At 40.8% G+C, this 13,570-nt stretch overlaps 1 protein-coding gene across 11 annotated transcripts in view; it reads left to right on the top strand.

Annotated features, from left to right (window-relative positions):
* Positions 1-12,245, top strand: part of CCDC34 (coiled-coil domain containing 34) — a 78,624-nt gene extending 66,379 nt beyond the window's left edge. For all 11 annotated transcript variants that reach the window (XR_003991103.1, XR_003991100.1, XR_003991102.1 and 8 more), the window contains 2 exons: positions 11,177-11,295; positions 12,071-12,245. The gene's annotated coding sequence lies outside the window, so the exon portion shown is untranslated. The remainder of the gene's footprint in view (positions 1-11,176; positions 11,296-12,070) is intronic.
* Positions 12,246-13,570: the final 1,325 nt, after the last annotated feature.

A 13,570-nucleotide genomic window follows, 5' to 3' on the forward strand; every position in this document is an offset into this window, starting at 1 on the left:
CAGGATCCTAGCTTACACGTACATTAAACTTTGAGAAGTAAGCTCTTTTCCAACCAGTTTTGTACCTGACCTATTACATTTTAATCTAAGAAGGACATGGTTGGTTGGTGTAATTACAAGAAAATACTAAAAGCTGTAGTACAGTAAAACTGTGTGATATATTCTCTTCTGTGTACCCACAAGATCTGGTACTGTACCAAACTAGAATAGTTTGGTATTATTTGCTCTCAGCATAGCTTCACGCTGACTGCCATTCATGGAGCTCTTTTCAGTGCTTACGAATAGATCATTTAATTGTATGTGCCATTGGTTGTTTGGTTTTTTTTTTGATAAATGAAGTATGCTGTCAGGCCTGCAAATTCCCAGCTGCTGTGGTTTTCTTGATCCTTTATAAGAATAATCACCATTTTCACCCTTCTGCAGTTTTCTGATATGTTATTAATCCTCCATAGATTTCCATAGGTAAACAATTGCCAGGGGACTCTGAGATTTCCCAAGTCTTCCTCAGGTTTCTGTGTATCTTATCCTGAGTTAAAAGTATTTAACTTGCCTAAGTACTCTCCAACCTGTTCTTTCCATGTTCTTGCATCTCAGTATTATCTACAATTGCTATTTAATTGTGATTTTTCTTCTAAATTTTAGTGTATAAAAAATCTTTAAACACTTTGGTCTTCTGTCAACAATTCTTTATTGGCTTAGTGGACAAGCATCTTCCTTATCATTTCTCAGGCTACACTTAATGCGACGTGAGATGCTGCTTTATAGTGACTTCTTTGCATCCTTTAGGATAGGAAAAATATTGCTTTTTCTTATTGAAAGTTGAATTAATAATGTATTTAGGAGCAAAGCCTTAAAATATCAAATATCAATATGCATGAGAAAAAAAAAAAATTGTAACGTCTTCCACATGATATGGGAGGGTAGCTAAATACATGTAGACCAACTTAATATCTGGGAAACAATTGTATAGCGGCACACTATTTGCTTATTGTTCTTCATTCAGTGATTGTGGGTGACTGTGTCAAATTGCATTACTTAGAAAATCAGTGTGGTGTGTCAGTTTTGAAATCTAGTGGGATTCGATTCCACTAAGTCAGATTTAGGCTGAAGCAGAGGTGGACTCTGATATTGTTAATTTATTGGACAGACATCGACTTGCAGTACAGAATCCTAGAAGATGAGAATTGAAGTAATCACATCATTTCCCACCAGGCATAAGGGTGTATCTGAGACTACAACAAATGAAACATTGGTTAAATTTTATTCTTGCCTAGTGGGGCTTTGATGTCAATTTAATAACGAAGCACTGAACTAAATAGAAGCTACCAGTAATATCTGTGGGGGGAAAGTAAGAAAAAAAGCCACTGAATTTTTCCATTAGCGACATGGCTGCTCTTGTGTTTTATTGCATCATTTTTGCTTCAGTTAGGTGATGTGCCTCTACACGCACATGAAGTTAAGCTGGAAAGAAAGCAAATGCATCATTAACAGACCTGAACCGAGAAGATTACTTTTGGCAGTAACTTGCAGAGTGACCAATTCTGATGACGGCATCACCTGCATATTCAAGATGAGTCTAAATGGTAGCTGAAATATATGTATATTAGGAATTGACTGGTTTTCTTTGCTTTTTTTTTTTTTTATGATAAATCTCATCTGAGACAATAGTCAAATTAATTCAGAGTTATTTCCACCATTTTCAAATTAACTGAAGTCAAGGCAAAAAGATATTTAGAGATGAAGTTTTGGGTCTTCCTTTTTTTTTCAGTTCTTAAGAAGCAGAATAGGTAGATGGTTTATATTTATAACAGATTACATGGTTGATTCGTGCTCAGCTGGTGATCTGCTACAACCTCCAAGACCTGTTATGAAAAATAATAGATCTAACCATGGCTAATCACTCCCTGTTTTGAATTTGTGTAGCTGGTTAGTTCTACCTAAGTGCAGTACTTTTGTTCTGCCAAGAGAGACTTTGGGTGCATTTTCCAGCTAGACAAAGGGTTGAGGTAGGGAAGAATGAAATCACTTAGACAAGATCACACAGGGAGTTTGGGGAAGAGCCAGGAATCATTTCTGACTGACCTCTGGAGGCCTCATCTGCCATGTCTCCTCACTGGCTTTAGTGGAAAATCATTGAATTGAACACTGAAAATATGGCAGGCTCTAATATATTTTCAGTCTGACTCATTTTCACTCTCTGTTTTTATGGCCCTCACTAATGAGACCCAACAAGATGAATCTTTGCCAGCTGTCTATGAGAATTTCCTGTACGTTCACTCTACGCATGGCATTATTTATAACTGCATGCTAAAAGCAAAAATCGTTAATGTTGCAACACGTAAATGATCCATGAATTAGTAGCTTTTGCAGGCAGACAGACTGCCAGCCTATTGGACAGCAGCAACTTTGTATTTCATCTTCTCCTGAGAATAAGAGCTGTTCCACTCTATTTTTCTTAATGAGAAAACCAGACAGGCTGGTTGAGCCACGCATTGGTATTCATCATGCTCCTCTCCAGCTATATGTTGAAGAAAAGAGAAGAAAGGTGGGAATACCATGAAATAGCTAAACTGCCTCTTCTTTAACAAAGCTGATTAGACACGGAGTTTTCAGATTTAATTTCCCCAAATGATATTTCAGAGGGAGTTATTTGATGTTAAGCACTTCAGAAGAACTGGCTGTTTCACTGAGTACTCTAACAGGAACAAAATCCGTTAGGAAATCTGAGCAGTTATCTAAATGTGAGTTGCTGAGTGATTTTAAAAATAATGTTTAAAACAAAAGTTTAAAACAAGTAGAAGATGCTGGTAACGAGTAAGAAGATTGGCATGGCAACTGACAAGCTGAGCATAAAGCAATAATACAGTCTGCTGGGCAGGACACATTAGCATTTACAATTTTATTGTCTTTGGTGGTGAGGTTTGAAATATTTAGTTTGACTCAGATGCTGGTGATTAGAAACATGCTGTTTGTTACAGAGCCAAATGCACTCTATTGTATTCCATTCTGGTTTTTAAACTGCACCCATCATTGTGGTCACCAACTTCTTTAAACATTTAGATATTTTTTCCAGCACAATGTTTTTCTAAATGTTTCCTAGCTTTATCTGTGCAGTTACAAGTGGTTCAAGTTATGCCTTCTGTCATATTGCTGCTGTCTTCTCCTAGAGTATATAGATACTGAAGTTACAAGGTTTTATTTGGGTTTTGGTCTGGAAAAGAGTTTCTTTTGCAAATAAATCATTATTTTAAATGCTGCCAGCGTTGCATATGGCCTTTTGGGGTGGGTGTGCTTGCTCAGCTCAGCTACAGGCAAAAGTCTGTCTTAGGGTTAGAGGCCAAAAGAAAATGGCCCTGCAGGCACGTTGCAGTTTCATTTCTTCTGTGCTGAGATGAGGCTTAACCTTGGCTCTTGTTATGAGTTCATGTTTCTTTTTGGGATGCTAAAAAAAGTCCCTGGTGTATTATATGCAGTCGGGTAAATAAGCAGATCTATCCCAGAGTTAGAAGGATGAATCTTGACATTGTTTCGTTCTTCCAATAAAAAAGAATATATGTTTGTGCTGTATTTATCTTCACTGACCACCACAATTCTTGCTAGACATTATTCTCTCCACACTTTCTCAGCTGTAGCACTTCCATTACTATGGCTGCCCTAGCTATGGGTCAGACAGTGGTGTGTGTCCTGCTCACCTTCTTGTATTGCTTCTGTGCCTTTTGACTAGGGAGCTTCCACAATGCTCTTGAAACAAGCAAAAGGAAGGAGAAAAGAGACATCCATTTAACTGATTTATGTGCTACTTAACAATGCTTGCAGTGTTCCTGTGTTCTGCAACTCATGTATAGTAATTAAATACCCCAATGTGCTTATGTGATTTAACCTTGGAGTCTATGAGACAAATCCCCTTGATTTTAGTAGTCTCAAAATCTAGCTCACTGGGTAACAAAAACATGATGTTCCCATTCACAGTATGGCTGTAAAACTTGGATAAAAAGGAAACAGAACCTCAAACTGCAACATATCCTTCTAATTAACTGTTTTTCAGATCCTATTTAATCCCCTCCTGTCTGAGCACTAGACGGTAATCTCAGCACTAGAAAATAATTTTAGCACTACAAAAATTTTTGTTATTTTTTTTTTCCAATTAGAGGTCACATTTAGAAGAAAAACAAAACAAAACAACAGCCTGCAATTTTGTATTTCCAATCTGCTGGAGAGTGCAAATAACTGAATTTAAATTTCTTTGTTCTTGACAATGCAGTCATACTCTCCTTTTGATAACTCAAGATATACTGCTAAAATAACCATGGAGATAATGAGAGGCATGCTTTGGTGCCAATGCTTTTGTCTATTAATGAGGAAGGAATTAAGCTTTCTGTCAGTTTCCAGTTCTCTAGTTTGTCCTTGGCCTTGGCAATTGAAGCAGATATGTGAAGCAGATGAAGCCTCAGCATCCGCTGCACTGCTGTGTCTCTGGGCCATGCACACCATACAGCCCTGGAGCTCCTCGAGCCCTCTTTTCTCTTTGCTCCCTGCCTCCACAGTTTTCACAACTGCCACAGGCCGGAGGACCTGGGTGATGTTTGATTTATTTTCTTCTTCTTTGTTCTCTCTCTCTTCATTCTCCCTTCTTCTTTCTCCTCCTGAATACCAAACTATGAACCTTCATTTTCTGCCTCACCTTGACTTCACCTCCCTCTTCTCCATGTCCAACAGTATCTCTGGCTGTTCTTCCTTTCCTCACATTAGGACCTGCTGTAGCCTTCTCTAAAAGGCAGCTGTGTGAATCTTTTCCTCCCTTACTTGGTCACCTCTGTTTTCTTACTGTCTGCCAAACAATTCGTTCAGTATGCCAGCAAGCTATTCTTGTGTTAGAAGGAAGGGACAAGCATACATGGTAGATGAGACTAAGATGGAAGTAATCAGCGGCTGACAGTTTTTAGATCCATTGAATGTTTAATAGAGAGCTAGTTGAAAGTACTGGAGGTGGACTTGTTTAGATATACTGAGCTAATTTTCTCCTTGACATTTTCTGAATTTCCTCTGAATTGTACTTTCTTGTTGATTATGAGCATATCCTGATATTTTGATGTGGAACCTATGCCATGTTCAAAAACAAAGACCAGATTGCTGACTGCAAGGCTGAGACTTGGCTGGTAGGTGCACAGCCATTAGCAGACTGCTGAATTGCTGTTGATATAGCTTTAGAAGTGTAATTTTAGCCCAGGTCAAGTCTTCTGCACATTTAGACCTAGAACTAGACCTAGAACCTTCCCTGGATTTTTCAGTTTGATGTTTTTGAGAGAAGCAAAGAAAGAGAAATTTTAAACGTTACTTTGCTTGGCCAAATTCCAAACTGTAGAGAAAATATGCACCTGACTTTCAGAATGTTAGTTTAAAAAGTAAATAAAAATAATGTCAAACAAACTAAAACCATGCGGTCTTCTTAAGCTAATCCTATATTCTCTATATAAATACGTATAAAGTTCTGACCTCTCTAATCTTTTTTCCTTCAACCACACACTCAGCTTGCCAAATTTCCAAACATGATTGAAACTTATGAAAGTTTATACTCACACTTAGCTCTAAAAGAGCCAAGACTTAAAATAAATGTTAAGGTTGGTCCACTGGAAATCGTTAAACCGATTGCATTTGCACTTATATGTTGAAGGCATCAGTGTGTGTCTTATTGATAGGTATATCTTTCATCATGCTGATAATAAAAGAAGGTAGCACAATGATACCTTTCTATATTGTGATAATAAGCACTTCAAAACAGCTTAACAGGTTGTGAGGTCTGTAAATGGGAAGAGTTGTCTGGCAGAGCACACTGTAGCAGACCTGGTCTCATGAAGAGACCAGGGTCTGACCCTAGAGGCTGCAGAATGTGGTTTGAAAGATCCTGAGACTTCGGACCTCCTCCAGGTCTCTCCTCTTTATTAGGAAGTACAAGCACATCAGTTCTGCTGGGCAGAGCAAGGTATGGTGCTCTCTGGGTCATGGAGAGAGGATGAAGTGTGGCCTGTTTCTAACTTTCTGCTACTTTACTCCTAAAGCAGACAGGGTATCCAGGTAACTTTGTGCACTTTCCTATGGAGAAAAGGCAGAGGAGGTTAGGGTGCTCAGATGGGATGGGGCGCAGGTTAGCACTGCAAATGCTGTATTTCCTGAGGGTACTGGAACTGGCTGTTTCAGTAGTGCTGAGTGTCTTGCACACGTGGTATTGCAGTCACACTGCAGCACCATTATGCTGTCCTTCGATAGCATGTTTGTGTGTGTGTAAAGAGTAGAGAAAAAATTGTTTGGAAACATGTTAGCGTTAGGGACCTTCCCAGATTCAGATCTAAGTGGTTGCTATCAGATTCTGCACCTAGAAGTGTGGAAACTAGCTATATCTGCTAAAAATTCTGCTATCTTCACTAGAAGTCCAGTGAGACCACCTAATCTTGAGAGCTTGCCATCACCCTGTGATTATATCTTACATACTTGGCTGCTTCTGCATGGAAGAAATACCTCCTGTCAGATTTGGCTTCAGTTCAGTTGCCGGTTCTCAGGAGGGCTAAATTTACATTTGGGTTAGAACATGCATGCAGTGGGGCAGAACCCCCAGCCATCCTTAATGTTTTCACCTCTGCATAGGGTGAGGAGGACAGGGCTCTCTTTCCCCTTGCTCCTGTTTTTAATTCCCTGGCTGCTCACTCCTTAAGGAAGTGGATCACAGGCATTTGGTGGATCCTTGGCTTTCACTGTGTGACTGTCAGTCAGCTCTCATCCAGGCTGACTGCACAGCTTGGCCAAGCTGTTTAAAGGCTGGTAACAAAGCACCTCCAGAAATCGGCCATAGTCATGCCATGGTGTTATACATGCAGTTTTCCAATGTGCAAGTGCCACCAAATATTTCTGCTAGCAGCAATAGTAACACGGAGAAAGCTGATTCAAAAGCAGGCTGCAAATTGCATTTGGTAAGGGCTTTGAGAGAGCTCATGACCAGCAAGAAGAAAGGGATAGCAATAAGGAGCAAAATACTAGTAAAAGAATAAAGAAGGCCATTTCTGCCTGGGAGTGTAACTGGTGATTATAATGAAGACTGAAGTGGTGCTGGTGAGACCATTTGCACCTCCTGGTGGCAAATTAAAAAATAAATAAATAAAAAAATGTCCAGCTCAGACATTCATACATTACTGTGCTATAATGAGTCTGGTCAGAATGACCTATAATAAGACATCAGGAAATTCCTGAAATCTGTATCTTGGAGGAAAGAAAAATAGATACAACAAAAGCAAAATATTGAAGACTTAGAGTTCTGCCCATCACTTCTGAATCAAAAATAGAGCCACCAGAAGTGGGATATTCCTTTTAAAAGCCACATTTCTAATTAAACCATTGGAATACTCATATTTTCAATGCATATATTGCAAACCAAGCCCAGGAAAATGCTTGTAGAAATGTGCTACACAATGGGCGGTATATATTGTCTACTGTTTCACTCCTGCTGAGGCATGTGCAAATATGCCTGGAAATGTTTAACGCCAAGTTGGATGGGGCTTGGAGCAACCTGGTCTAGTGGAAGGGGTCCCTGCCTGTGGCAGGGTGTGGAACTGGATGAGCTTTAAGTTCCCTTCCAACCCAAACCATTCTATGAAACAGATGACAGCAGGAAAATACTGGTTACATTAGAAAATAATATGGCCCAGCAGACTTGACATCCAAATTCCATGGATGATGTTTAGCTCACTATTAGCTGCAGGCTTCCCATTTATCTCTGGCTTCTGTGACGCAGTTTTACCAGGCCCTTTTTGAAGCTGCAAGATGCCATTGTATGAAGAATCAAAAAAAGGTAATAGGTACCCCTGGAGCATGAATAACTCTAGGGACTCATCGGAATGTGTAGTCATATTCCTCTCGCTGTGGGTGGCTTGAATACTAACACGAAAGGACTTCTCTGATTTTGAAGTAATCAATCAGCTCAAAATGAAGTATGTGACTTGATTTTTTTCAGACACTGCAATCACGGTAGAGCTGGGCTTTTGAAACTCCCCCTGCTGACACTTCTACTGAAAAATGTTCTAAAAAATACACCCCCACACACACTGTTTTGATCTTCTTAAACTTTTATGTGTCTCCAAGAAGTCAGAATTGGCTGGTAACTGTAATTTGGAAGTGTGACTTGGAAAATGTTCAATCCTAATTGTATAAAGCTTGGGTAGAGTGGGAAGGACATAGACATGAGTGGGAAGGACATAGACATAAGTGGGAAGGACATAGAGACATAAGTTTTTCAACTGGATCATAACTCATCAGTCAACTCAGTAGTGACCTTGCAAGCTCTGTAAGAAACTCTCTTACAGGATGCAAGCCTTTGTTAATGCAAGTGAGACAAGTGATTATGTAGATTTTTCTCTGGGTTTCATAGCTTGGACTCACAACTGTGATCAACTCTGAAACATTAGTTGAATTATGCTGGTCCAGGGGTACAATTCTTAGGATGTTTTAACCATGCTTGCAAACATGGTTACATGGGTAAAAAAAAAAAGGTTTTTCCTGTTATAACTTTATTTTGGGCACTGCCCTAAGCTCCATCTCATGTACAGCATTGTTTTATAAGCATATCTTTCAAGTAGAGACAAGGTCTTAAAGTCACTAACAAAGGAACAGGGCGAGGTGGTTGACCAATGGGCAAAATCTTTGTTCTTATCTAATCCTGCCTGGAGAGTGTTGCTAAGGACTCCAGCAGTGCCACACCCATGATGCTGGGCAGGGGCCTGGGAGTGTCTGTAAGTGCTCAGCAAAAGCCTGCTTAACTTGTGAGCATCAGAGGGACAACTGAGTTGAAATTCCAGTTCAGTGCAAGGTCAGTTGGAATTTACTGAGAAGTAATAGGTCAACGAATGTGCCAGGTGGCTCGGAACTGTCTGGAGCATATGGCTTGTTTTAAGCTTGATAACAAACCTTGGTTTGTGGAAGGTAAATATAGCTTCTGCAGCTGGAAGCTGGGATACACAGAGGATATTCTCATAGGGAGGGAACATGCATGCTTTAGGGAAAAGAAAAGGTTCATGAGCCTCCACTGCATGGAATACTCCAAGCTGTGTTCAAAGTCTTTGTGCCTGGTCCCCTGACCCCGGTGCAGCTGCCCTGATCACTACGTGCATTGCGACCATCCCTGGGGTCGTACGCATACTGAGCACCACACACCCCAGCAGGCAGAGCTCAGCTTTCTTCAGCATAATGCAGGAAGGCTGTGCTAGTCCAACTCCATCCCAGTTAGCACTATTCATGACTTTTACATTGGCAAACTCCAGATACAAAATATGAAGACCTGCAGTGAGGATTTGGAGTCTCTCTGGTCCTTTGCTTGATGCTGAGTGTACTCAGGGCAACCCCTGCCCAGAGGCAGCAGTAGTGCTGGTAGCAGCAGGCAGTTGAGATCTGTGGGATCTGACATATTTGGGCTCTGCTGGTTTCTCATGGACCATAGTACTGTGCGTTCTAGGTCTCAGAGATGCTTAAGTCCAGCTTCTTCTGGTTTTCTGGTGACCTTAGTGCCAGAATGCCTGCAAAATCTTGGTCTGTGATCTTTTGGTGAATACACACTAGAAATATCCTTGAGGAAATTAATAATGTTTTTCATCCATGATTTGTACTGTGTGCAGTGTAAAAATTGAATGAAAAAAATGTTGCATTCAACAGCTCCAGAAATGTCCACCTCTGAAATGGACAGAGGTTCTGCAGGAAAAAAAAGACTGATTGCTTTTATTATGTATGAGCACAAGGTCACCTTCTCCAGTCTTCCCAGACAAACTTCATGCTGTTTATAGCTTCTGAGTGCCTGATTTTATAACGTTTATGTTATTTTAGAGTAGGTTTTGGGAATGCACTGCATTTAGAAAGTAGAAAACATACACATAGCTGTATATACTAGGACGTATATACAGAAAACATACACATAGCTGTATATACTAGGACGTATATACAGAAATTCAGATGTTATGTTCTGCTATTTGTAATAGCACCCATGGTAGTCGTAACAAATTAGGCAGTTTTGATTCAGCCAGGATATCAATACTAACATGCAACCCGCATGTCCCAGGTTCACAGCCCTAAGAAGGGCTTCTCTATGCACCATGCTCTTTGTAGAGCATGGTGAATACAAGGTCATGTAGGAACAGTAAAAGGGGGCATCGCTTTAAACTGGAAGAGGGAAGATTTATATGAGGTATTAGGAAGACGTTCTCCTTGTGAAGGTGGTGAGGCGCTGGCACAGGTTGCCCAGAGAAGCTGTGGCTGCCCCATCCCTGGCAGTATTCAAGGCCAGGTTGGACGGGGCTTGGAGCAACCTGGTCTAGTGGAAGGTGCCCCTGCCTGTGGCAGGGGGTTGGAACTGGATGAGCTTTAAGGTCCCTTCCAACCCAAACCAGTCTGGGATTCTATGTTTTGCATTAATCTTGCCATCCGCTGCAAGCACAATTACTGATAATGTGAATGTCAGTCTTAAATACAGCATATACTGAAAAAAATAACTCTTTGCAGACTAATTAGCAGGAGAATTGAATTGCAAGGCTTTTGCAGGTAAAAATCAGTTTCTGTGTTTACAACTGATAATCAGATTTGCCAAATTAAGAGTAATAACGACATGTGTCTAGCATCATGCTAATTTCCCAAATACTCTACATGAGCTTCTCTGAAACAAGCCAGTCGTACTTATAATGAACAGCAGGACTGGCTGATGTCTGATATAGTCTATTTAAGGTAATTGTTATGCTTCAGTGTTTTTGTTTTGTTCTTTTTAAAGAAATTGCACAGGCTGAAAGGAAACCTAGGGATTCATTTCTGTAATTGGTAACTGTTCTCTTCAACAGCATCACACTGACAGATGAGCAAGCTCTATAGGAGCTAAATCTTCTTTAAATAATCAGTCAATTGGAAGTTACTAATTAAGATCTGAAGAGATCTTGTCAAAGAAAGATTGCTTTATGAGGTGGACAGCTGGGATAAGTGGGACATAAAAAGGAAAGAGGGAACTCAGTAAGTTGGGAAAGGTTTTCTCCTGGGAGTTGAATGAGTCAACAAAGTCACACTCTTATGAAAAAGATGGAGTACAATGCTGAATACCAAAATGCATGAGGAAGAATGTAACCCCGCTTGATATATACAGTAATCTTTTTGCTATTTTTAGCATGGAAAAACCTCAGCTGGATGTCTCTGGCATTGCAGTTCAAGAGGATGTGGACCAGTTGGAAAGAGCCCAAGGAGGAGCATTGAGCATAATTAGGGGTCTTGGATATGACCAAGGAGGTAAGAGCTAAGTGAGTTACATGCTTCAGCTTTTAGAAGAGAAAACTTTGGGCAATGCAGGGATAATCTTTAAGTATGCAGGGGATAGAATCAACCTATAAAAAGGACAGAAATAGTTTTTCCTAAGAGCCCATGATTTGATAGGAATTTTTCGTCTTGCACTGCAGGAAGAAAGACGTAAGTTAAACAAACAGTAGGGAAAAGGTTTCCAACAGTGAGGATAGTGAAATACTGGAGTTTCTGTCTTTGAAGGTCTTTAAAAACACCTTAGACATACATCTGTCACAAATGAAATAGGTATAGATCATCCTGCCTGGAGCAGGGGGATAAATCAAATCACAAGGTATTTTCTTTCCCTGTTTTTCCATGATTCTACATTGAGGCTATGCTCCCTTATGCATGTTTGGATCTGATCCATTAGTCTAGTCTGAGAGTCAAATTCCAGAGATTTTGAAATAAGTTTTGAAAAAAATTGGTGCGATTTGGATGCCTACCTCCCTTTTTACCCTTTTGAGAAGCCTAGCCTGTAAAAGTATTCCTCATCCAGACAAAGCCAGATAATTTTCTGTATGTTGATATTTAAATCCTCTGGCTAAATCTATGTTTCCCTGAAATGCTTCTGCCTGCTCCAACATGCCCTTGTACATTAAATTGCTATTTTACTGGATGAATCGTGCTGAGAACATTCAACATATCAAGCTGGGTATAAAAATGTGCAGTCAGAATGTGAACTAATCAACAACGGCTTTTGCATTTCTTCTTTACATGCAAAAAGGACCATTTCCAGATCTCTCCACTGGCTCTGGGTAACCCAGATATCGGAGTAAACAATAAACTGACCCAACCAGCAGACAGCCCCATGGGAAGCAGAGGTTTGGCAAAGACTGACTGATGTAGCATGAAAACAACAGAACGCTTTTTAAATGAATAAAGTAAACAACATTGTGAAATTCTGTTGATTCTTTCTTATGAGCTGTGCATAATGTCTGTTCTGTTTACTTCATCCATACTCTCTGCCATCTACACCTTTGGACCTCCCTGTTGGCTACTGCAACTGTTTCTCTGGTGGCCTTTTATGTTTCATCAGTACTTGTGCCCTATTGCGCCACTGGTTTCTTCAAAGAGTCTTTTCCATCTTCTTCTTGTTTTACATCAAGAACAAGGAGCAAGTTAGATTGGGGTTAGGAAGTCAAGCAACTACACTTGAATGAGAGCCAAAAACTCCACAATTGAAATGTGCCTGTCCTCTGCGTAGCAGTCAAGGGAGCAGGGCATTAACCCAGGAGCCTGGTGTACTACTTCTTATTCTAAAGGACTTAAGTTCACATTATTTGGAAGCGTACTTTCCACACACAAAAAGAAAGAGAGTAGAGTTTTCCCCCTTGCCCTGCTTCAAGAGAATTTAATTGCAGGTATCTTTCTTGATTTACTGTGTAAAGGAAATTTGGGGTATGCCTTGAGACCATGTAGCCCTGGAGGTAGGTATGCTTTGCTAAGATCCACCCTGTAGAAGTCCCTCTGTGAATTTTTGCCCAAAAAGTCACTTTTAGTGCTCTCTGCAATTCCATAAAGCTGATTTGCTTGCTTTTATCCTGTGCTTTGCAGACCTCCCTGTGCTATAAATGCTTCCCTTTCCGCTTTTATCATGCTATACTCCTTGCTTGCAACAGCTTCTCACTTCCCTATCAGTTATTATTCCAGTTTGTGAAATCCCCTTTTTCCTGTTAGCAATTGCCTTGTGTGTTCCCCTGTGGAGTGTTCTGGTGACACACACCTCGAAGCTGAGATGCACTTATCAGCACCCATGTGGTGTTCAGGTATCTCCTTTGGCTTTTGCATCCAGGGAGCATGGAGCATACCTCTCACTCTTTCAGGGGTTGGGACAGGGCATTCCTCCATTCCTTGCCCACTGATTCCTTCAGAGGGGCCAGCCTCACACACGTGTGCTTGTTTTCTGACCACTTGTTTTTCCCTTAAGCCTCTGCACTCTCGGGGTGGTATGTCAGTGCTGCTGGTATCTGTGACTAACAGTCAGGCCCCGTTTGGTCACGGCAAGGCAAGCAGATAGAACTAGCTGCCTGACCACAGCCACTCTGTGAAAACACAAAGGCTGGCCTGTGAGCCTGTCTGGCTGCCTGTCACTGACTGACCAGAACCTCATCAGCTGCTTGGGGCTATTGGGTGGTGCTTTGAATCCTCACTGTGGAGGACTGCCCAGGTCCTGCTTCCTGATGGTTCTTGCTCCAGCTTGTCCTACACCTATAGCACAGGATTC

Source organism: Strigops habroptila, chromosome 4 (assembly GCF_004027225.2).
Source record: "Strigops habroptila isolate Jane chromosome 4, bStrHab1.2.pri, whole genome shotgun sequence".
NCBI classification, from domain to species: Eukaryota; Metazoa; Chordata; class Aves; order Psittaciformes; family Psittacidae; genus Strigops; species Strigops habroptila.